At 40.2% G+C, this 26,373-nt stretch overlaps 1 protein-coding gene across 1 annotated transcript in view; it reads left to right on the top strand.

Moving 5' to 3' along the window:
- Positions 1-215: 215 nt before the first annotated feature.
- The window catches only part of EHF (ETS homologous factor), a 48,408-nt gene continuing 22,250 nt past the window's right edge, over positions 216-26,373 (top strand). Inside the window, exon 1 of the mRNA XM_083753195.1 lies at positions 216-272. The gene's annotated coding sequence lies outside the window, so the exon portion shown is untranslated. The remainder of the gene's footprint in view (positions 273-26,373) is intronic.

The following is a 26,373-nucleotide window of genomic DNA, read 5'->3' as shown; positions in this document are numbered from 1 at the left end:
GTTTGCAATCCCTGCGGGGTTTTTTAAAGTTTTATTTTAGACGATCCAATCAGAATAACAGGAAGTGACCTAAGGAATTCCACAATTGGCCAGCTAAACATTCTAAAATATGTTTTAAAATTCATATCACAAGCATCTGCCTTCACTGCTGCGAGGTTTTTTGAAGTGATAGCCTGCCACCTATGTGTACCTAACATCTGGCATAACATCTGATCAGTCTTTTCACTGCTGCAGCTAAAGGATTTCCCCAACAGAACCAGCAGCTAAATGAGGTAAGGGCTTTGAACGGCGTGCTGCTCAGCTCCTTTTAAACAAAAAACTCTGCCACTAGGGATAAAATCTAGAGGTGCACAAGTATGAACTAATCTCTGGCATAACGATGATGTTCCAACCCTTGCCTTGAAAAACGCAACTAAAATGTTTTGATCAAAGGGTGTTGAAAAGCTTTCATTAAGAGATTTTGGCTACGCACGGGCAGCTCAATCCCATTAAAATAAATGGGTTTAAAATATCCTAATGACGTGCAGGATTCATTGGCTCAACCAGCAGGACAGTGGGCATTTTGTTTTTGTTTAAAGTTGTTCTACTAGTGCTGCTGCTGCTGCTGCTACTACTACTAATATCTTTAGTTACAATGATTATTGTGCTATTAGCCCTGATTTAGTAAGGTAAAGTAGGCTAATGTTCAGAGGGATAAAATGTAAACAATTCTATATGTTTTCAAGTATATACCTGGCACCCCAATTGTGGGCATGCCAGCTTCTGTATGCTGAATTGCTCCTAATTTCTCAAGTGTTTCAAATTATATTTGTGGGTTAGCATTGAAGTATGGACATTGTAATCAGGCCTGTTGAATATAATATTGTTGCTGATCATCCACAAATATATTGATTGCCTATCTGGTGAAGGAGATGTTGTAATGTTCTCACAAAACCACTGGTCTGCTTCAATTGGGCTTCTGGGTCCAGTTTCCAGATTGTTCCCTATCGCCCAATTGCCATTATAACCAGGGCTACTAATAATTTCGTATCATGAAATTGTCTCACTCCTGTGCTGTGTTGATCAACAACAAATTAACACAAGGTTTTACAACGATCTTGGTGAGTTATTATTCATTTCTTAAGCCAAATTCCACTTCTTCAGTGGTAGGTCACCATGTTGAATCCATGCATTCTTTGAGTTTCTGAATATAAGAATAGCGTATAAACAAAGTTATGATCTTCAGAATTTTCATCTGGCTGTATTGGTGTGTTCCTTTCCATTGGCTTTCATTGACATTTAGTTTGAATAACCATGAATCAACGACAGTAGTGCTATTTAAAATATTCTTTTCTACTTGCAATTCAGTAATGGCAAACTGCACAAATTGAGGTACATATTATATATGCTGAATAGGCACTTTAACTTGTTCAATAACTCCTCAGTCATATACGTGCAGGTTTTTTTTAATGCTTGATTAATCTAGAATACACTGTTTGGTGTACCAAAGAGAAAACCTGAGTACATAAAATTAAGGTATAACTAACTGGCCAATATTTTAACCTAACCCCTTCTTTTTATTAACCACAGTTGCATTCTTATCAATGGTGCTGGTGGTTAAGAAGTGTTTTATGTCAAGTGGTATAATGAAAGGTATGCAGGCTTCTTGTTATAGAAAATAAATGCAAAAGAGTAAAATAGCTTCAGCTGTGATATACATTTTTTTTTTTTGGAATAGCACAAAAACACAATGTGTGCAGATACAAAGCGGAAAACAAAGATTAAAACTGAAGCAGTTAGTCACTCTTTTTTATCTGGTAGAAGATGTTCTATTTCCCATTCTCTTTTTGTTCTTTTGACCAGCTGCAAATGCAAATTTGGCTGTGATTGTGTGAACACTTATCTAGAAGTAAGTCTTATTTAATATAGTGAAGTTAATATCTGAGTTAATTAATAGGATGGTGGAGTAAACATAAATAAGGTTGTAATCCTAAACATAGCTACAAAGGCTTAAGCTTCACTGAACACAGTTTACTTTCCAAATAAACATGCACGGAATTGCACTGTAAGGCACTGTTTACAAGCTAAACCACAGGCTTGCTTCTTTCTTTCTTTCTTTCTTTCTTTCTTTCTTTCTTTCTTTCTTTCTTTCATCTCAGGGTAGTGTAACTGGTTTCCCCATTTTATTTTCACTCGGATAAACAGTCATTTTTTTTAAAAAAAGGAAAGAACTGTTTTCAATGAAAATGGTCAATTAGTTTAGAATTTCAGCATAACTGCACAAAACCAATAACCTTCTTTATAATAAAGTTGGCACATTTGTTAAGTAGCATTGCACAGACACATGGTTACTCCCCACAAAGTCTTAAATTGATCACAAAGGAAGACAGATAGAGTACTGTGAAGAAAATGCAAAGAAAGGGATTACAAGGAAATAGGAGATCACATTGTGTATGAAAAATTGCTGTGACATATGGTCTATAAATCCTGGAAAACACAATTCCCCAATATGCCCAATGATCATGCACCATCAGAGGAAATAAGCATAACATACCCTCCAATGTTCCTCAGAAAATAGGGACATTCTACTACAAAATATAATCATCAGAACATTGTGGACTTTTCTAATAGTATTTGTTTAAAAGTCAGATTGTGAACAACTAGAGACTGGAGTCTAGGGAGACAACTATGAAATCTAACTTGTCTCCAGCAAGGAGAAATACATTTCAATCAGCTGGTTGTTATGGTATCTACCCCACTCACTCCCGGCAACCGAAATTGCTGGGAAAAGGGCTTATGGGGCGGTAAAGGCCCACATGATTTGCCCTGCCTGCATAATTGCAATTTTCGCTCAAGCACTGCGAATTCACACCACGGAAAAGCCGTTCCCAAGCCACTGGGGGGTGGGGTGTGTTTGTGTGTGCAGAGGTTGTCAAGTGAGGGTATGCAGAGAGGTCTTCTTGACAACTGCTCCCCAGCTTTGGAATTTACTTTATCCTCAGGTTCATCAAAACCTGGAACGAAGGCCACAAATTAGCAAGCTTTTAGTCGCCTCTGATATGTTTGGCACTATGTTATTGCCATTCTCCTCCATTTCCCAAGTATTACAGGTAGGGAGGCTAAGTTATGTTGAGATAGCGGCACTTGAGACCACTCAGTCATCTTCATAGCTGAGCAAGAACATGAGTTTTGCTTTTCCATATCCAGATGCAACGCTAGGCCTTGTGAACTCAACTTGTCTGTTTTTGAGGATAGGGTGAATTAAAAGGGCTTTAGGCTGCAACCTATAAAGTAAATCCAAGTGATCTCAGGAGGATTTTTTGGTATGCACTCTTAGGATTGCTCTTGTGTACAGCCGTGATCTTAAGACCTTTGGAAACAAATGTGACATAATTGTACAAAGCTAGGTTTTAATGCAGCATGAGTAGAGGCAATTGAGGACTAAGCTGCCTAAGCCACAAAGCATGGGACATTTTTTAAGGATCAATTTTCATGAGGGAAAGGAGGTGAATTCAAAAGGGCACTATTATGTCTTGCAAAGAGGCACTTTTAACATACATTTTAAAAACACACACGTATTTCAATAAAGAAATGTTGTGATATTATAATACCAAACGATCAGAACTGTTTTTCTAGAAAAAGAGATGCTGGAACTCACCCCTTGTTCTCTTGTAATGGCAATGGCACCCACCTGAGGTGTCAGAACTGAGTTCCAGCTGGAAAAAAAGCCCTGCAAATGATAATATTGCAGGAAACTTAGCACTACTCTAAAATGTGTACAGTTCTGAAATAATTTTTATCACAAAAAATAATAGTGGAATAAATCTTGAATAGACTTATACACTTGTAAATTAAATATAGCTTATTTTCTGACCTATTTTCTGGGGTCTGTAAATTTAGCAGCAGAAATGGCTCCCACTCTTTCTGGGGACCATATCTCTGCTTGCTTCTGCTTGTTTTCTCTCCTGCATTCAGCTGACTACTCTGTTGACCTCTGCAAACGTGTGTGTGTGTGTGTGTGTGCGCACACCAGTGGACAGGGGACAGAATTTGTAAAGTAGCCATAGCAATAAATTTGAAACATAACTATTTTAAGACTTCACCCGTGGTGCCTGATTCCCTCTAAACTGAAACAGGTATATAAGCTGTCCTATGACAATTTTTGGAGATGTGGTACAGATTATTTGTACAGGATATAGAAAAAAATCAAGGTTGTTGGAGGAAAATTTTGGGCTACATTACTGGATATGAAATACTGATAAAACCAATAAATATTATTTTGAATTGTTTTGAAGGATATGTGGATGATATGCGAATGGCCACCAACCCCCTGTCTGTGGAGAGGTGGTGAAACTATCTGCTCCTCAACATTATAAAGTTTTCTTGGATACAGCAATAACACAGTATGAGCAAAAGATAATGTGATTGAGAACAAATTGGTTGAGAAATGAGCATTTTTCATCTCTTTTTGGTGGTGATGTTAAACCATATTCTTTGCTTTCCTTGGTTTGAAGGTGAATTGTATTAATTAATTGGAAAATGATTTATTGTAATGGTTAAAAAAAACCTTTTTCTGTTTTAAAAGGAAAATGTCATCATGAACTAAGGAACTCTGAGATATGTTGTGCTTAAGATACCATATCGGAAAGGAACACTACTTTTTGTCTTTCAAGCAATAACGCCTAGTTTCAATAAAGAAATATTGCCATTTGATATAAAGTCCCTGAAGTACTAAAGAGCAGCTGTGTCAGGGAAAACTCTTGGAAAGCTGGATTTCATTTCATTACATTTTAAAAAAAAGGCTTTTAACTTATATTGTAGAAAAGTATTTCAAGAAATGGTTAAAAGTTGACAGCTAAAAAATTAGCTAGGACATTTTTCAAAAAGAAATGTTTAAACTAGGGAATTAATTAGATAATTTCCATGAGTGCTTTCATTTGTGATGTCTTGTGAACATATGCGATCTGATGGACATACAAAAACATGTCTAGGTGAGTTTCCCTATTAATTCCAATTGACTGGTCAGCTCAATGTTATTTTTTCTTTGCAAACATTTAACTGTCTTCTCTAAATGAACAAGGAAAGCCACAAAGGTCCCTAGATCAAGGCACACATAAATAAAGGTTATTGTAAGGTTAATTGTATTTCTAGTTCTCAGAAAGCATATATAACTCCAAGTAGTTGTGTTATTTGGTCAGCTTTTAAAGGCACAAAGTAAACATCATTACGCAAATTAGATACATAGAAGTTGACATCATACAGTAAATGTCAACAGTGATAATAATAGCTTCATTGCTGAAGATAATACTTTAAAAAGTATAGTTCATTCCCTGCATATATGGATATAACCTAATTTAGATCTCTGTTGTATGGACTTCAATCATGTCTGGATATATTTGCTTGACTGCATCAATATTTCAAAAAATGTCAGTTGTACCCTCATTTTAGCTTGTGAAATCCCAAATACCCCATTCCAAATTAAGGGGCGCACATTTCATTCCCTATGCAAATCTGTCTCATTTGACTGCAGCTATGAAATGGGCTCAGTCTGCATCCTCAAAGCATTAGTACAAATACTTATTTGTGTCTGGGTGGGGTTAGAATTTTTCCTCTTTGATATCCTGCAGGCAAGAGGGTGGCATCTGAAGGACCACAATAATGTTCTCAAGTGGAAGAGTACCATCTGTTAATGTTTCAGCCATGGGAAACATATAATTGCAAGGTGCCTTCAAAGATGGGCAAAGGAAAAATAATGTGACGGCCTCTTCTAGACTGGATAGTTGTGAGCTGATGTGTCTTCTAGGGCATGTTGTGTGAGTAGAAGAAATGCAATTAAAGCTGCAATCCTATGCAAAGTACAAACAGGCTGGGGCCCACCTAAGGCATTTTGGCACCTCAAGTGGACTCCAAAATGGCACCCCCTTTCTTGCCAGGGGTCGAGAAATACCTACAACAGGAACAAGTGGGGAAGAAAGATTGACAACTGGATCTGCTGCCCTGGTGGACCCTGCTGCCTGAGGCGGTTGCCTTGCTTTTGCCTCATGGGTGGGCCGGTCCTGAATAAAGTTCTACATCAGAATCTGCTCATCTGTGGACTCTGTCTCCTGAAGCATTTGCTTCAACTTCAGTATCAAGAAGTTGGATATTTTATATATAGTGGGTAATGTTGCTCTGAAATGAAAATTTCCTGCTCAACTCTGGTGCTCTGATTTAAAAGCCATAGTATACACAACTATCTGAACCGGAATAAGAAAACAATTTACCCAGAGCTCCTAATAAATTAATTTATATCGGGGATGGGTCACAACTCAGTACAGTGGTAGAGCTCATGCAAAAAGTCTTAGATTCTGTCTAGTAGAGCTGGAAAAGACTCCTGTCTGAATCTCCAAGAGATTCTGCTGGTTGATGTAGACAATATTGAGCTACATTGACCAACTTAGTCTGACTTGGACTATGTTCATGGAAGACAATCTTACTCGGCTGTGAGTGATCGCCAAAGAAGAAAGAAGATAAATCACCTTCCTAGCCTCTTTATCTTTATCTTCTTTATCTAACTTTATCATGTCACTACAGTCCTATGCAGATAGCTACCTATTTTCCAGAACTTCTGATTGCCCAAATGTTTTGTAATGAGACACAAATGATTTGGATGTAGTCCTGCAAAGACATAGTTAAATAAAAATGAACAGCTGTAAACAGAATCTAGGTAAAGGTGATGTAACTTGGACAAATGTAATTCAGACTTCTTTAGTATTATAATATATTACTACTGTATTGTTGTGACATTCTTTCATAATTAAACCCCAAACTATATGTAGAATGCAGCATGCTTAGGTTACAGGTGTATTAAACAGGAAGTGTAGTTGAAAACATGGCTTGTCAACTAATGGAGTAATTAACTATCCTGTTTTATATAAAAAGAGCCATCTTCCATTGGATGCAACTACTGGATTCCTAATTTAAAATAAATATGCATTTATTTCTTCATTTGGAACAGATGACGGTGATAATGATCTACTTTAATGTGATGGCAGGAATGCAATTCTAAATTCAAAGATCAAGAAGCTTTCAAAGTCTATCAACTATACGTTTATAAAACTATCATATATAGTCTCAAAAGGAACTATAAGGGATAAGGAGAAAATGCTGTGCAGTTTCTTCCAAGCTTCTTGGAGGAAAAGGAATTAAGGAGTAAAACGAGTGATGCCGACTTCACATATATACAGTTATGGTGATGGCTGCTGCTGAAACACCTCCGATCCGCTCTTTTGGAGTAAGATCTAGCAAAGCTTCTCTGTTCTCTTTTCTTCTGGAGTATTGGAGGACTCTCTGCAGCTGACCGTGAAGGCATACAGGGGGGATAAGGGCAACCAGAAATCCATTTGCACATATTGATTTCCATTGTGTAAGCAGGTGGACATCATTGGATGTCATCCATATAGTCTCCAGCCTAAGCGCTACATGGAGCTGTCTAGGGCTTCACTTGAAACTTTGTCTTGACTTTTATGCATACTGCTGAGGACATTGCTCAAAACAAGTGCCATATTCTGAAATCCTGAGCAAAGTGGTGGTGTGGTGATGTTCCATATAGCATTATTATTATTATTATTATTATTATTATTATTATTATTACTCACCCATCTGACTAGGTTGCCCTAGCCACTATGGGTGGCTTCCAACAAATTAAAATAGAAAGAAGTTAGTAAGTATTGAGGAAATCCTAATGAAAATATTCAACTTTTGTTACTTGAGCAAGGTTCTAGCTAGTACTTTATCTGTACTGTAGTAATAAAAAAGATTAGAACAAAGGAGTTTTATTAGCAAAAATCAATGTTAACATCATGATCCCTGAATCATGAAGCCAGAAGACACCCTCAGATTCTACTACAGCTGCAGCACATGGAAATTCAAAAGAACACAGGACAGGAAAGATGATGAACTCTCCAGAGGCTTTCTTCCTACAGACCAGCGTGAATACTAGCAACTAACATTTTGGTCCTGTTCTGAATAGGGAAAGATTGAATAAAATGCATACCTTTCATTCCCTGAGATGTGGGGCAGTAGAAGCTATCTGAGTCACAATGACTTGGGGAAATAAAGGAGAAAGGCCACAATACTTGCTGGTAACTGAATTAACCTGGTTTCTCGGCAGGCAGAGGAAAAGATGGGGGTGGGGAATGAAAATATGGTAGTCTCTGTTTGGGAAAATTTCTTCTCCAAAAGAGAACAAATCTTTCCACAACAGTTCTACATGCTCAGGTTCCTAGTTATGTATCCTTTGCTTTCTTATGTTCTTAGCCAAAGATCCAGCCAGGAAATATTAATATGATGATTCTTAAAGTGATTCAGCTATATTTAAAGCCTTTTTGTTGTTAGATGCAACCCTGAATTTGCATGAGTCCTAAATCAGCTTTGATATAAAACTGAGTGGGCGAGTGACTAATTTATAATACAGTATAATTGCTCTCTCATGTCATCTAAAGACCGTGTAAAAATCAGCCAAGATGTTGTGGTTAGAAAATCCTATGTACCCAACATAATTGTCTCTTTTTTATAATGTAATGGGTTTGACCAAAACATACAATTATTATTGCACAACTGCATATAAATGATTCAGAATTCTGTTGGTTCATCTTTGTGGTGTAACTTCAGAAAACTTTGAGAAATACAAGCATCTGACTGTATGGAGACAGGAAACATTAGCACAATCTCCCTGGCATTTGAATGCAAAGTTCATATGTTTGAACCTTCACAGGAATGAACCTTTGTAATATTTATAATATTTAGTATTATTTGGCATAGCTATAGTGAAAACATCCCTCAAAGTATTTATGAAGGGGCAGGGTCTTTCTAAGTGTGGCAATGGTGTTCTGAGGTTCCCTCCCCCAATAATCTAGGCTGACAGTTTTTCAATTAATTTGAAACACATCCTTTGGGTGAATTGTAAATATATTTTCATTTTGCTACAAGCATATACTCTACTGACACATGCATACTCTCAATTATTTTATATGTATCTATGTATCTTTTATTGCTTGTAAGTCAGCTTGAGGGCCAGTGTGACCCAAATCAAATTGGTGAGGCATAATTTCTGAGATAAACCAATAAATAATTTGAGTGTTTAAAAGTAAGTATAGTAGCTGGAGAGTGCAATTGCACTGTGGATTTTAGAGTTGTCTGATGTTCTTTGATGATATCCTCAGCATCTATTAGCAATCCCTAGTTTTCAGAACTAGGTTTCCTAAAATTCTGTACACCAGGTAAAATAGATACACCAGCTTCTTAGATTGTGTAGTGGGGAATGCAGGGGGCTTTCAGTCCAGTGGCCTCATCCAGCCCCCTCTTGCATATAAGGAATCTTGATGCAATGGTTCAAGATGGAATTTGTTTTATGCAAAATCACTTCTGTTCACCAGTAACCTGAAACAGCATAGTAACACGGAAAACTGTGTTCAGCTATGAAGCCCTCTGGGTGGCCTCAGTCAAATCACTAAGGGTACAATCCAGTATATATTCAGTGGGGCTTAAGCTATCCAACCCTGAAAGAGGACAACCACTGTCTTTCTACTTAATTTATCTTACAGGGTTACTGTTAAACACTGCTCTGAACTCTATTTGGGAAGCACAAAATATAAATATAACAAATATATACATCTCAGTAGTTGGGAGACATTGTTGCATTAACCATTCACTGGAATGCAAAAATTCACCACCAGTCTTAAGTAGTTTCCTTCCAACAGTATGACCATCTTTTAATTATTTTTTGGCTGGATTTTGTTATAATTTACTATCCCGCTTGGCCAAGAGAATCTTGCCAATACAGTGGTACCTCTGGTTATGTACTTAATTCATTCTGGAGATCTGTTCTTAACCTGAAACTGTTCTTAACCTGAAGCACCACTTTAACTAAAGGGGCCTCCTGCTGCTGCCGCGCCGCCGGAGCACAATTTCTGTTCTCATCCTGAAGCAAAGTTCTTAACCCGAGGTACTATTTCTGGGTTAGCAGAGTCTGTAACCTGAAGTGTCTGTAACATGAAGTGTCTGTAACCCGGGGTACCACTGTAGTGTAAAGATGTGGCTCATGCCTTTGGGGCATTTAACACATGCAGTATGAATGCACATCAGAGGTGGGTTTATGGCAGACGGCTCAAACCCTACGTCTACAGAAGCATATGCTAGATAGAGCTTGTCACCCTAGAAGAATTTGTTCTATGTACTGAAAAGCTCCAGTCTCATGTGCATAGAGTACATTTTGACAATCAGGCACCTGCTGAATCCCAGACAGGAGCGCTGCTTTCTTCACTTCCACTTTGTACATGCGGTCAGTTATCTGCGACATAAAACACACTTACAGTAAGAATCAGGGATATGATGTCTAGATCAGCTGCTGGCGTTTCCTGGCCTTTTTTTCTTTCTTTTTTGCTGCTTTGCCAGCTTGGGATTTGAATGTACGTAGAGTTGCCAGTAGCACTAGTACCTTAGTATTTGGAAAGACAGGTGTTGCTACTCATAGGGAGGAGGAAAGAATGACTGACTCCATGCTTGCCATCTGGCTGTGGCTGTTTCCTCCTGGCTTGCCCCACCCTTTGGCCCTAGGAGCGTTCCTGAGAGAGCTGGTGTTTTTCTCTGGCCTGTTGTGTCTAGGTATAAATATTCTTTTTTTTTGCTGGAGTTGGCAGGGCCTGCTTTGGATCTACTTGGGACGTGAAGCTCACTGTTGTCACTTGTCCTTTTGGTAAGCTTTAGGCTCACTTTTTGTTGCATTTTAAATGAACTGCTAATTATTGAGTTGTTTTGTGTTATGCTGCAGTGATAATACAACTTCTGCCGTGCGTTATAATCATGTGCAATTATTGTAGACTGCTTATTTCCAGTAAATCGTTTCCCCCAGTAAATCACTTTGAGCACAAATGTATTTGTGGAAAATGCAGGTATGTAGCTATGAATAATTGGCTACAGACTTTGCCCTGGAAGCCAATTGTCCCGGCTGTGGTTACGTAATGTTAAGAGAAAACACGGGGTGGAATTTAACATAGAACCAAGGAGATCATTCTATAAGTGCAAGCATTTCTGCTTGCTCTATGGAACAAACTCTCCTCTAACCCTCCAAGTCATTTTTCTAGGGGGGGTGGTCCTCCCAACCATCCAAAATGGGTTTGGAGGGGCACACAGGGGCAGAAGACAGGGACAATCACCATTGCATTAGCAAGAGTTCTTGTGCTGGCTTCAGCTAAAAGCTGAATCCAATCCACTCTCCATTTTCTTCTTTATTCATATGTTCTAGGGAGCCTTCTTAGCCCAGCAGACCAAATCCAGAGCTCCCCAGCAGGTGATTTTTACAAGTGGATGGTGCTTCCCACCTGTCAATTACCTGACAGCAGATGGTGGGCAGACATGGCTTGGGGAAAATGCCCCCCCCCCGCTGTCCTAGGTGTGTGTGGAAAATGGAGCTTGAGGGGGCTCTTTGACAATCTGTTGCCTCATCACCTGGAGCTTGTTCTGATTCTAGCTTCATGACCACATTATAACAAACATAGATTAGTAAATGTAGGATTTACCTTCCTATTTGGGGATGCATTTGGTTGTGGAGAATATAGAATGTGGGTGTGTGGGTGTGCATGCAGTTTTTGAGTATATTTAATTTAGCATTTTTTCAATGCAGTCTGCTCCTCTAAATCGTTTATTCTAACTTCAGACTTGTTCATCAGATTTGGCCCCTTCCCACCATCAACTCTCTGTTGAATGACTGGGAATATTGACTGAAATATCAACAGCAAGGAATGCTTATATACAGAATAAACAAACTGAAGCCGTGTCACCCTGGCATCTGTGTCAATGGGTGGAAAAGACCTGCAGATGGGCAGCTAGCAGGCAATCTGTGCTTCATCTCATGTTCCTGTGACTTTTTAAAATCTGTGGTATGTAATTGCAAATCTACGCTCTTTGGGGTTTCATTTGGCAAGTTAGTTACATATCCTTTACCACGCTACAATGGGTCTCACCGTTCTCCTCTTCTCTGATGGATTAATTCAGCCTTACCTCCCTCACAGGCTTATTGTGAAGATAAAATGGGGTGGAGAGGAAATGTGTGCACGACCTTGAACTCCTTGAAGGGAAGGTGGGGTATAAATGAAAAAAAAATGCAAAAATAATACTAATAATAAATGCAAAGACAACTAGAGCAGTTGTATCTTTGCATTTATTATTAGTATTATTTTTGCATTACCCACAATTTTGGGTAAGGCATAAGTGATAGTTCCAACCATTGACCTCGACATGAAACAATTTTAGTTCCATGTTTTACATTGCTTTGTTTTTCCGTACTTGCTGCTACCTACATAGAGATCCCTAGAAAAACCTTTTGATGGCTGGCTGGTTGGACTGTTTTCTTTTCCTTAACCATGATTTGCATATACCTATTGTACCATGATCCTGAATTACAGAGAACTTGAGAAGTCGTTTGTTCCACAATGACTTCCCCTTTCATCACTTCCCTTTAATGCATTTGCTCATGGTATTGTCATTTAAGGGTAATAGAGCAAAGGATATGGAGTGAATGAGGGGAAAGCTTGCTCACACTTCCTTCACAATTTGCACACTTGCTTATAGCTGGGCATTTGCTGTGTGCTGCTCAGGTTCTGGTTAATGTCACATCTCATCTTGGGATACTGCTCCTCCTCCAATATTGGAAACCATGGGATATTCACAACTGACAGTAGAAAGCCATATACTTAGGAAAACTCTGTGGAAAAGTGCTCTCATCAAACCAGCTCAGGTTGCTGAGGCCTTTTTTTTTTGCTTTTGTTTTTCAAATAGCCCAGCAAATCAAAACGTGGTGTGAGCTGTTATCAGGGCTAAGCAGCAGGTGCAAAAAATAATATAGTATAATAAATAACCATGCTGCCAAAAGGTAGGGTTAATACCCTTTGGAAGGCACTGAGAAGATAACAGAGAGCCATGCCAACAACTGAATTAACGTCTCTGTTTACGGTGAATTTTACCTTGACAACCCGTTTCCAGTCTTTTGACATATAAATGCTCCATTGTATTGAATCTAGTCTAATTTAAAGCAAGAACTGTGAGAGCTATTTTCTGCAGCAGCGTTGGAGGAGAAACATTGGGAGGGGGTGGGGAGAGGCTTCTTCCTTGAGCTGATGAGCATAAATACCTTTTCCTTTCGCTGTTGTTGTGAGCACCACTGGTTTGACACATGTGCGGTTGGAGCCAGAGGAACTTTATTTGTGTGCCTGCTGCATGAGAGGTCAGAAGGATGGCAACACGAGAATGGACCTTTTCTGGGGTGGCTCCCCATTTGTGAAATTCTCTCCCCAGGGAGATTTCCCTCAAGCCAGGCGAAAACATTTCCTTTTAACCAGGTCTTTGGCTTCAGCTGATTAACTTTCTATGCTCTTTAAATGTGCTTTTGGGAGGGGGTATTATTGGTTTTGGGACACGGGTGGCACTGTGGTCTAAACCACAGAGCCTAGGGCTTGCCGATCAGAAGGTTGGCGGTTCAAATCCCCACGACAAGGTGAGCTCCCGTTGCTCTGTCCCAGCTCCTGCCAACCTAGCAGTTCAAAAGCATGCCAAAAAGTGCAAGTAGATAAATAGGTGGGAAGGTAATCGGCATTTCTGTGCACTGCTCTGGTTTCAGTGTTCTGTTGTGCCAGAAGCAGCTTAGTCATGCTGGCCACATGACCCAAAAAAACTGCGGACAAATGCCGGCTCCCTCGGCCTGTAAAGCGAGATGAGCGCCAGAACCCCAGAGTCGTCTGCAACTGGATTTAACTGTCAGGGGTCTTTTACCTTTATTACTGGTTTTGTTTTGTTTTTATTATGTATTTTGTATTCTCACTTTGTGTTTTTATGTTGTGAAGCACACTGTAATCTTTGGGTGAGGGGCAGTATACAAATTTAATAAATAACAACAAAATTTTATTCACACTTTAATCCCACTGAAATCAGTGGGACAAGCTGGCCATAACTAACTTAAGTCCCATTGATTTAAATAGAACTCAGGCTTGGCCAATGTCTTTTGGGTCACCCAATCTATCATTTTAAGGTTTTGTTTCTTCAGGGTGGCATTCTGCTTGCCACTCAGACAAGTGCATGTGCAAAGGGTCTAACTGCAGTCATTTTTAACAGCACATTTCTTGAAGGTGCTGGTTTGATTTCTACTTACCGTATATGGGATCTGGAGTCGTATTAAGAAAGATAGCGATGGCTGATGCCTTTATGCATGCACTGACTTGACACTGCCCGAAACTGCACATGTCAAGCTGCCCTCAATTTCTTTTTATATGTTGTGTTGGAACCACAGCAGCAAAATCTTATATTGCTTTCTTGATCTTAAATAATATTTATAGAAAATGAGCAAACATCTAGCCAGACACTCTTTAAGTCAACACCCCCTAGAATAAGGCATTGTATTGAAGTCTGCTTCTGGAATGCCAGACTATTTGCTTTTAAAGGAGCATGCTGCATTTGCAAGCACAAGAACATAACAAGAGCCCTGCTGCATCACACTGGACTTCTGTGCCCAAATGTAGGGAACGAGTGCACCAGCACTCTCCCACAATCGCTTCCTTGCCTCTGATCCTGCAGGTGACATATAGTTATCACAATTAGTATACCTTGGGTCGTATCTGGTGTAGAGGTGGGGGAGAAACTGGATTCAGTTCCCATCTAAATGCTAAGTTGCCAAATTTGCACTTTGTGAAACCATATGCAAACTGAAACGCACTCCTTCAAACTTTGCCATTGTCCCCATTTTTCACTGCAATTCAAGAAATGTATATGCTAGTTTAAAGTGTGCATATAAATGTATACGGCAGTGAAAATAAAATTCAAAAATTGCATTAAAAATTGTGTATGTTGGGAGAAATTTGCACTAAAATGCTGATTACTCCCCCCCCCCCCCAAAAAATATATATATTGCAAACCGATGTGTTGAAAACCGAACTTAAGACTGGGAAACAGAAAGAAAGCAAAATGGACATCTTCACCCATCCCATATCTTGTGGTGAATTTGTGCTTGTGGAAATGCTTAAGGCAAGGCACCCTATATTTACCAAATGCACTTCTCAGTGCCATATTCCTTGCTGTTCCAGAGGGTTCTCTAACTCACAGGAGAAGCTCTTGGGGGCAGGACACACAGAAACTGCCACTGGGTAGGAGAGATCAATCAAAACCAGATGCCCTTTCTATGCTCAGGAAAACCACCATTGAATACAACCTATCGTCAGTCTTATCCTCCATGATTTTGTCTAATCTCCTTTTTAAAGTTAACCAAGCTGGTGGCCATTACTACAATTTGTGGCAGCAAATTTCATAATTCAACTAGGCATTGCATGAAGTAATTCCTTTTGTCGGTCCTTAAGTTTTCCTCATTAAGTTTTGTTAGTTAAGACTGGGTGCTAATAATATGAAAGAAGAAGGGGGCCACTAGGGGGCGCATTGGAAGATGGCCGACAATACCATCTCTCCGACCCACACAGGGTAATTAAAAGGCTGTTATGGGAGTAGGCAGCCTCCCTTGTTGCCCCAAGGAAATGGGGAACACTGCCCTTGCCTGCTGTGCCCATAAATCACCCACTAATTTGAAAGAAGGGGGTCAGGGCCCTAGGCAGAATGCCCCTGTGTGGACCTCGGCTCTCCTGGACGCTGTCTCTGATCGCGCACTAGTTGCAGCAATTTGGAATAACTAATTACAAAAGAAGCAAATGCACATATTTCAAGTGAAGAGGGGGAGTGAAGTCTGCTAATTTAAGTGACCTCTGCGAAAGAAGATGACGGGCTGGAGAAACAGGAATATTTTACGATGAAGATACACCAAAGGCGGGGTATGTTGACAACGGGGCTGAATGGGGGGGGGAAACCTTTTTTACTTTCCTTCTATGTGATTTACATTAGAACCGTGGGTTGAAATGACCCAAGCAGGATGATTAAGGTCTGTGTGGAGATAAACTTTAACCAAAAGTATGCTTTATGGAGACTTAGAAGCAATAAGAGCTTTTGGGAATGGCGCAGCAATTAATTTGGAGTCGCCATCTTGCCAAAGGATTTATAGCCGGGAGGAAGAATAGATTTGTTTTCAGACTGCATTCCTAGTGAATCTCCTCAGAGGTTTTGAGAAAGGAGGCAGATTGGTGAAGATTAATGACGCTAAGACTGTTTTGATGTATGGAAGTGATGTTATATGGAAAACGTCTGGATATGGCTACTGGATAAAAATAATAATATCCACGCAGGATTACAAACTGTTCTATTACCTCCTTATATTAAAGCAGCTGGTTAAAAAGGGTTAGAACAAATCCAGGGTGCATTTTTCCTCCATGCTGAAGTACCTGATACAATCTCTAATTGGATGAGAGCAGGGAAATTGTTGTAGGTATTATTTCATAATATATTAGAGTAGCAGTTGAACCCATTCTGACACAGTCAGCTTGTTTTGAAAGGAAAATGTCAGTAGCAATAACTGGTGACTCCTAGATGTACTTTATCATCGTTCAACATTGCATAGAGTTGGGTAGGATTCCACATGGTGCCTTGTTTCCAACAACAGCATCTAGAGTCCCACACGGTGTTGAAATGTTGTACAAAAAAAGCTGCCAAACAAAAGAACCAGTGGGGATATTAAGCGTTTTATGCGTATTATGAAAATAACAAGAGATGTGGAAAAACAATAAGAAAGGACTGGATAGTAGTGTGAACATCATAAGGTTAGATTTGTGGGCATTAAAACAGCAGTAAGAAGCAAGAAATTGATTGGATCCCTTCGTAACTTGAAATATGGTTACCCCCAACAAAAATTTAAAATTTGGCTGTGTAATTTCAAATTTATGTAATTTGGTTTGATTTGATGTAATTGGTCGGTTAATAAAAAATTATTCTTAAAAAAGAAAGAAAGAAGAAGTGTGCATAATGTTATGCACCTTTATCATGTCCCGTCTTGCCGCCTGCCCCCCCATGAGCCGAAAAGCCTCAAATGGTGTAACCTTTCCTCCAGCCCTTGATCATTTGAGTTGTCCTTTTAAGCTATTAAGCTAGACAGTGCTCTCCTTCATCACGAGAATGCTTTCCAGAATATATAAAACTAGCATGAACATTCGTAACAAAGACAAAGAAGATATTCATTCTACCCAAATGCCAATATGTATAAATATTTACATGACTAGCAGCCGCTATTTGAACTGGAATGAAACCTTCCACTCCCACTATTGGGATTTTTCCCCCAATGTGAAAGGGAAATCTGGATTTGGACCAGAACTTTGACAAAGGATGGAAGCCCCCCACTAATGGTTTTTCAGCACACGTGCACCTTTTTAACTTTTAAAACTCATTTGTGCAATTGCACAGTGTCTAGTTTGGCCCTAAGATTTTTCTGAGTATTGTTATCTTACCATGCTCATTTGAGTAGGTGACTTGCACGAGCAGGAATCTGTGTTTTTGAGCTGGCACTTATAACAGCTAAGTGCTAAGCACATCTAAACTAAAGATAGCTATGGACAGCTTCAGACTTCCCTTCAGACTTACCCTCCCACGGAATGAGCCCATTGGATTAATGGGAAACCACATGGGGGAAACAATAGATACTTTTGACGTTTTCCTACGCCACAAGAATTTTAATCAAAATGAACAACTATGTACAATCCAGAACATGTACAACCCAGTGTACTGAGTATTATGTCATCCAGATGTTGTTGGATGACAGCTCCCATCACCCCTGACCATTGGTCATGTTGGAACACTTACAGGAAATAGTAGCATTCTACATATATTTTAGGCTAACCAACCAGTCTAGAGGAATGTTTGCTCACCTGCGTTATGAAGTAGAGACAGCTTTGGGGTAGAGTCATATAAATGTAAGACTGATAGGAAGAGAAGCTTGCTTATTCAGGAAATAGCTACCTACAGCATCATTCTCAATGAAGGTATTTACTTAGCAGGCCAAACTTAACGCAATTCATGATCAATCTTGCATCCATACATGCATCATCCTTTTCAAAGGTAATCTAAGCTACTGGCCACCAGCTACTAACCACTGGAATGAATGCCAGCCCACCTGTGCTTTACCTGAAGAAATACTTCTGATTGTTTGTCTTTTTCCTTATATAGTGGTACCTCGGGTTAAGTACTTAATTTCTTCTGGAGGTCCGTTCTTAACCTGAAACTGTTCTTAACCTAAGGTACCACTTTAGCTAATGGGGCCTCCTGCTGCTGCCACGCCACCGGAGCACAATTTCTGTTCTCATCCTGAAGCAAAGTTCTTAACCCGAGGTACTATTTCTGGGTTAGTGGAGTCTGTAACCTGAAGCGTATCTAACCCGAGATACCACTGTAATTATAAACTAAGGTGGCAGTGCATGAGTAGGTTAGGGTTACCCTGATTTTTTGCTGATTCCCTCTTTCCTCTACAGCCCACTACACCGTATCCCATGCCATTATGGAGGGTACAGTAGCCACCAGGAATGGATTTTGGGAAGGCATGGGTGACTAGAGTGGGGAGACAGAGGCGGGAAGTCCGCTGACTGAAATCAGGATCCAAGTCATTGGATTTTATATCCATTCCATTTAACTTTAAGGGCTTTTAAAAGGTTCTCGCAATAATAACAGCAGGTTAGCTACTGCTGCCATCAAAGATGCTAATCTTTTCATATGGAACAAAGTGTTATATTTTAGAACAGTAATGTGGATTGATAGGGACCTGCTCAGTTTCTGTACCCCTTCTCTGGATTGCTACTGAAACTCATTCTCGGAGCACTCTGTGCTTCAAGCTCCCTCTTTTGTCCTGCTGTTCTACAGTCAGCGTTCATTTATTTCTCCACGCATTCCTTCTCTGGCCATCGCTAACCCTATTTGCTTTTTATTAATTCACAACCTTCTGATCTCTTGCCAACTACAATCCATCTTCCATTTCTTCACCGTGGGCCATAGAGCTGGGTGCCAATGACTTGTGCCCTCCTTGCAATGAGTTTTTGTTTTCTGCAGTTGTGTCTTGTGCCATCACCACAATGCCTCACAGGATGGGAGAAGAGAGGCTGCATGGGAAGGCAAAGTACACACAGAGCTCCTACCTGCCACAATGGTCTCATGCATCATTGCTTGCTCAAATGTGCCAAGAGTTGGTGGGTGGGGTTGCAGGACTCTGTGGTGCCCTATGACTAAGCCACATGCAGGTGCTGTGCCTCAGGGGAAGGATCATGTCCTTTGTGTTTTATATCTTGGTCCCATGTGAGTCCGGGAACGATCTAGTTACATTTTGTTCTGGAATCCATTGTTGATGAATAAATATTCTAATATGATTATATTTATTAAGGTTGGATTACATATGAAGTTTGGAGTGTATTTACTTTCTTTATTGTAATCCCAGCAACATGTGGCTGAATAGGTTGGATTTGTCTGTTTTCAATACTGATGGGCCAGCAGAAAGTGGCCTCTTTGAACGCTCTAGTTTGATGGAAAAAGTTGCTCGATTTATTTCTCTGGAAAAGTGGGAAGTTAGAGTTGAGTAAGCCGAGTTGAGTGGCATCCAGCGAACCCCAGTAATTGTAAGTTGTAAGCCTAACGCAATTGTCGTATTGCAGAATGTATACAGTACTTTCTCCAAGCACAATTTATCATTTTATTTACTTGCTCAAATGTTTAAGGCATTAAGACACCACCACTCCAGTAGCATAAGAAAACATCTTCCTCAAGATCTCGCTCCTGGTAGCCAGTTCAAATCTCACAGGCATATATGTGAAATTAAGAGTTTTTGCTCCAACATGCACCACTTTACACTTGTTTGCATTATTAACAGGAGGAAAAGTTGCAAGTCCAAATACTCATCCTTGGGGGACTTCACTTTCTACATCTCCCCATCAGGAGAACTTTCCGTTACTGATCCACAAGAGGATCTCTTTTCCTAGTCCATGATTGTTAAACTTACTCAGGAGTATTTGGTGAGGTACCTTATTAGAAGCTTTTTGAAAGTCCAAGTACACTATTTAAACTGATCACCTCTATCTATATGCTTGTTGACAGTCTCAGAGAACTCAAATAGGCAGAAGACATGTTGGCTCTGCTTCAGCAAGGCTTATCCTTCTATGTGCTTCGTTATTTTATCTTTAGCAATAATTGCCAAATGTTCTAGGGCAGACATTTAGAGAATCTAGAAATTTTACCTCATTGTCATGACCAGTCGATGTGAGGATAATTGAGGTTACCCAACATTGCAACATTCCCTCTTTTGGATACTTCATTCTTCAGTCTAATACAAAACAATCTTGTAATTGCCTCAAACTCCTGTCAGATAGAATGCATACAATACAACCCGTAATCTCCTCCAAAAGCATTGCCAATCCTTCCTCAGCTCTCAGCAAAATATTAAAATTTAGGATCTGAATTCAGTGAGCTTCCTCATTTGCAATTGTTCATTTATGATGAAAAACATACATAAATAATTAAAATTACAGATCACCTTATGATGCATATATGTTGATCAGTCAACATAATGCCACATATATGCATATCTTAATTAAGAAATACATATTCAATCCTACAAAAACAAATTAGAGTTCATGAGCTATTCCAGATTTTCAGGCTGTGACATAAAATAAAATACTACAAGGGCATCAAAAATATATTTACATAATTTACACATACAGTTTATTAAAAGAAAACATTGCAGACCACTTATTCCTTAGCATTTTCTAAAACTAAAAGACTCAGGGCTGGGTTCAATTAAGAAGAATTGAGCTCTGGGCCAGGGCAGGCTGTCATGAATGCTCTGGGAGTGAACCTGAGGGAAGGCCAGTTCCCAAGGGAAGCCCTGCATACAAGTCTGCCTGCCATTGGCCAGTCTGAAGGCAGGCTTGGGTCCAATTCTTGGCCAGCGAGGTGAATATTCAGCTGGCTGGGAAGCTCCAGCGACCAAAGGCCAGGCCAGACCATGGTTGGGGTTGCCAGGCCTGCAATGCTGCCAAACCATGTAAGGCTAAGACATTTTCATTCACCCAGGCCCTTATTAATTCAACTAAGCCAACGTGCTTGTGGAAGCCAGTGCAAGGACTTCCACTAGTGCAACAGGGCTTCCCCTGCCCCGACATACAAAATTGCTCTGGGAGTTTGGGAGAACCCCAGAACAGCATGGAGGAAGGAGAGGGGAGATTGCTGTGTTTGGCAAGCAGAAATGCTTGTGGTGATGGAACATTGAATTTCTCCCTCTGTTGTATCTTCATCTGCTGGGGTTATCCTCCCTCTATTGTGTGGGCAGGTAATCCCTTCCCAACCTGGCCTGGTCTCCTTGGCAACACTTCCCCCAGGTGGGATTGGACAACTGACTGAGGTAGGCGGAAACCTCCAGGTATCCCACCTGAGGGAAGGCAAAGCCAAGCCTTTGCTGTTGGAGCTGCTCCAGATCTAGGGGCTGCACGCGTCCACGCAAAGGGCGCCCCCCGTTTTAAGTGGGGAGCGGTCATTTTGGTAGGGTGATCAGTTGTTCAACGTTGCCCAAGTCCCTAAAGGTTATTCTGACTACAGTTTTCAAAGTGTGGCGTGTAAACCAGCAAATGGCTAAAATTCCTGCACAAGGGTGATATAATTCACTTGGCCCACACCTTTCAAAGTTGGAACATAAAGTAGAGTATTGGTAGCCCACAAATATCTCTATTCTAAAACCAGGAATTGGTGGTGCAAGCACCCAAATCAGAACAGATTGGCCATCACAGCTAAACTACTGTTGTTGAACGAGTCAACCTTGTACACTCCCCGCACTGTGATAGTATTGTTCCCCACATAACATTCCCAGTGTTTTGGTATTACACATGTCCTGATTTAGCAAGACGATCCAAATTGCCACTAATCAAAACAGGAGTAATTGATTTCAAATGTACCATCCGTCATCATCATTGTCATCATTTGTTAACAGGGTAAATTAAACATATATAAACAATGAAACAGAAAATGGAAAACAATCTATAATGCAAAGGGTGGAACTCAATGTGGCTGTAATTGGACTGTTCTGTCAGTGCCAAACAGAATGAATTCCCCTCTCTTCCCCTGCATGCTGTTCTGGTGGTTGTCCTGTGGGAGTAATAGATAGCACACAGGGTGGAAGGAGAGGAGGAAAACCCCATTGCACTAGTATGCCACATAAGTCTTTGCACTGATTTGCACTAGTGCACCAGGTTAGTTGAATCCAGCCCAGACTATCTAAAATGCTCCTCCAATAACATAATAATCACAGGTCTTACCCACTCTAATAAAAGATGAGAACCACCATCTTCACTACCTGAGGAAAGAAAAGGTCTTAGCCTTGTGCCTAGAATGATGGTGGTAGTGCCAGGTGTGTTTCCTTGGAGAGAACATTCAGCAGATCAGCATTTCTGGGTAAATGTACCGGTAAATAGTCTTAGGCCTATGAATTCTGAAATTTCTGTTCGACTGATGTGTGTGTGTATTGCCTGAGAAATATATTTGTGTTTCTTATGGATTACTTATTTATTTCAATGCATTTCTAAAGTGCTTCATAATCTTAAAATCTCTAAGTGTGTACACTATGTACAATACAAAAACAATGTCCATGAAAAACAAAGATACTGCCTACAGTCAATAAATCAGTATAAAAACGTAAATGCAAATAAGGCAGATTAAGGGGATTAATAGACAAAAATCAGGGTCCAATCTTATGGGTCAGGGAAAGCCTGGACGAAAAGATAAGTCTTTGCAAGACATCTAAAGCAACTGATTTTTGCTGCTTTGAGTATGGCAGAGGGAAGGCTATTCCACAAAACAAGGGCAACAGCAGGAAATGCCTGTTTTCAGGTCCCCAGCCTATAATATTCTGTAGGGTGCGCTACCACAAATAGATTTTCACCAAATGATCTAAGTGATCTTACAGGTCTGTACAGAGGAAAGTGGTCTCTTGGGTAACCTGGTTCTGAGTTGTTGATGTCTTCATATGTTAACAACAAGGTATCGAATGTTGCCTGGTAATTGATTATTCATAGGAATATATGTTAGCACAATGCTAAGGGGCATTGTTGTAGTCTAAGACGCTGAATGAAATACTGTGGCTACTGGAAATGCTTCTTAAAAAGTAGAAAATTTTATGACAGGTCTTCATGGGATATGGGCATCCATCTATCTCAGGACGCAGTGTGCCTTTGGGGGGGGGTGAGGTTAATCTGTTAGAGAGTTAAAGTGTGTGCTGTGGCTGTAGACACCAATTCAGGAGAAACATGTTTGGTTGCAGCTGGGTTAGTTGAAGGTGTCCCGTTGTCCTGCTGCAGGTACACCATGGCGTTTCTTCCTCTGTGCTCCACCCAGCAGCCATTCCTCCTCTGGTCACTGCTATGGACGCACAACCTGTATGTCTCCAGGCACTGTGGTCATCTGCAAGGGATTCCCACACAGAGTGCCTGGTGCCCAAACCAGCTCCTCATAGAGCACACATCCTTGGGGATCCTGCCATTTTCCATTCGGTGGACATGGCCAAGCCAGCTAGAAGTTGCCAAGACAGGAGTGCGAACATGCTGGGAATGTGTCCTTGGGGGAGCACATCTTTGTTTGAGACTCTGTCCTGCCATGCAATGCCTGAAATCTTCCTGATGCATGTGAAGATATTAGTAACCAACAATTCTTATGCAACTTCTTGCTGGGCTTTGCCTTCTCTTCTGTGGATATAGCTATTTCCAAGAACTTTCGAATGTAATGCAGCTAGCTGCCCCACCTGGCAGGATCAGGAGGGCTGCTAAGCCAGGGTTTGGACTGAAGTGCTAGTCACCATATACTGTAGTCCCATTGCTCTTCATGACTAACATTGGTTGGATTGGGGCCATTAGCTGTGAAACAAGTTAGTTGATTATATTTCTAGTCCCATTTTCAGGGAACTATTATTTCCCAGAATTTCACATTAATCAAAAATAATGAGAGACAGGCCCTGGCTTCAGGCTTATGAGCTAAAAGACAAGAAAGTAGGGAGGGAAAGATATAAAGAAGGAAGGTCAGTGTGACAATGTCAAAATAATGTTGTGGGTTTCAAACCGGAATTTTGCTTTCAGTTTGGCCCTGGTCTGGTTTTGGAAGTAGTAAAACACAGCCTAGGGAGGGGGCTTTACAGAGAGTTGGGACGACCATCACATCTGCATCTCTGCCGTGCATGGTGGCCAGGGCAGAAGGCAGGGGACACACAGACTGCTACACCAACCTGAAACTGGTGCAGTTTTGGGACTGGATCAGGACCAGTATTATCATGTGACAACAGCCTGCCTGGTTCAGGATCTAATGGACCCTGAGTTGGTTCTGGCCCACCATTTCCCTGCCCGTCCAAAGCACTGTTTGGGGGCTTTATACAGCTTGTCAACAGTGGCACACCCACCCACAGGTTTGGGCAGAAGGAGAAGCTCTATGCCAGGTTGGTGGCTGGTAGGTCGTGAGGGGAAGGTACCAGGGCTCCAAATTACCCTTCCCCTGTCCAACGCAAAGGGTGTTTGTTAGTAAAACTCCACAATACTTTTGACCAGTTTATTATTATTATTATTAAAGATTTTCTTGATTTACAAAAGTGTTTGCAATGTCTCTCGTATTTTTTTCCATGTAACATTTTTACAAATCAGTTTCATTTGTTGAGACATTAGGTAGAAAAGGGGGAAATAGGTGGAGGGGGGGCAAGATGGGTGGGGGTGGGGTCGGGTGGCGATGTTTCTATTTTACTTACTATATGCAGGGTTTGGTGTCAGCGTTGCCTCTGCAGGTTATTTGCTGTTCGCTTGTGTTCCTTTGGTGGTGAGAGAGGTTGGGGTTGGCCTAGAGTGAGGTTATTCATTTGCGGTTGGCTATGGTGATCTTTGTTTTCGTGTGTGAGTGGGGTGGGTGGGTGTTTTGGATCAGGTTAGCCATATTGATTAGTATGCTGTTGGTGGATTTTTGTCGTTTTCTTGTTGGGCTGTGTATGTGATAAAGGGGAGCCATACCGGGGTGAAGGTGTCTTCTTCTATTTGTCCCCGTGTCAGTTCCAGTTTATTGGTTAATTTTCCTAGTAGGGCTGTTTCCCATACTATTTGGTACCATTGGTCCATGCTTACTCCTGACAGGTCTCTCCAGTGTCTGGTTATGATGCTTCTGGCTGCTGAAAGTAGGTGGGTTATGAGTTCTTTGTGGTGTAAGTGGGCATTATTGTCTTGGAAGATGTTTAGTAAGGTCAGTTCTGGGGTAGTTTCTAATACTTGCTTGATTATTTTACTTATTTCTTGTATGTACAAATTTTAAGAAATAGACCAGTAATTCTATAAAGCATGGAAGCTTGTTTAGAACCATCTCTAGATTCCCTGAAGGAAACTTGGGAAACAGATGCTGGTTTAACAGTTCATATGAATCAATGGTGAAAGCAAGCCTTAAGATCTATTTCAATGTCATTTTGAAATACTGTATTGTTAGACTGATCCAGTGAATGATTGCATTTAGTATTCCCATGAGACTCTGGCAGAAGAATTTGGCAGTGGATAGTAAATGTTGTTTGGTGCTGTGTGGCTCCGAGTGCTTTTCTAATTCATATGTTATGGAGCTGTTGTTAAGCCTGGAGGTTTTTCATAGATTATAGTATAATTCACAGGGTTGTATCCATGAAAAGCATACCTTTTATGCAAAAAATCTTTGAAGTATTTCCTAGAGTCTGGGATTGAGAAGATGCACACACATTATTGTTAAATCAGGCTTCTCCGTTTTTAAAAAGTCATGTAATACTTGACATCAAATGTCTCTCTAAATATACAACATTACATTTCTGTTTTGCGTGTGTTAGCAGTCTGAGAGCAAATAGTGTTTATTAAGCATAGCAAGGTAAAACATTGTGATAACATTTAGAACACTTTCTTACATTGTCTTTCTGCTTATCTTTGGTCCAACTTTCTGTCTAGTTGGCTATTTGTTAATCAAGGTTAATCTTTAGCCTGCATTTTATGTTGACATAATATAAATGTTGTTTATTCCAGATGTCTGCCTATATGACTGAAAATAAGTTTTAAAACACTTTTTTAAAAGAGTGCACAGCTGTTCAGAACTTACTGTATTTATGGCCCTTTATTCCAATGTTTTAATGTTTAATGTTATCAAGAAATTATTGCACAAATTGAGGGAGCAATCCAAATTTAGGGAGCATGTGCTTTATTTGAGGAAAAATATGGTTTTAGTATAGTATATAAAGCTTTTAAACTCAGGTTTTGGAGCGTCAAATAACACTAAATACATTTTACTACTCAAAGAAAGATCGGGGGAGGAAATTCAGCTTTCTTTCTTTCTTTCTTTCTTTCTTTCTTTCTTTCTTCCCCTTAATGTCTTTCAAATGGGAGTACCGTAAGCAAAGGTAGGTTGCTGTCTTGTTTTTTTGTTTAATTCTGCTTCCTTCCTTATTAC

This window comes from Podarcis gaigeae (assembly GCF_964106915.1).
Source record: "Podarcis gaigeae genome assembly, chromosome: 1".
Classification (NCBI taxonomy): Eukaryota; Metazoa; Chordata; class Lepidosauria; order Squamata; family Lacertidae; genus Podarcis; species Podarcis gaigeae.
The sequence above is the reverse complement of the archived record's forward strand: the minus strand, read 5'-3'. Positions and strand labels throughout refer to the sequence as shown.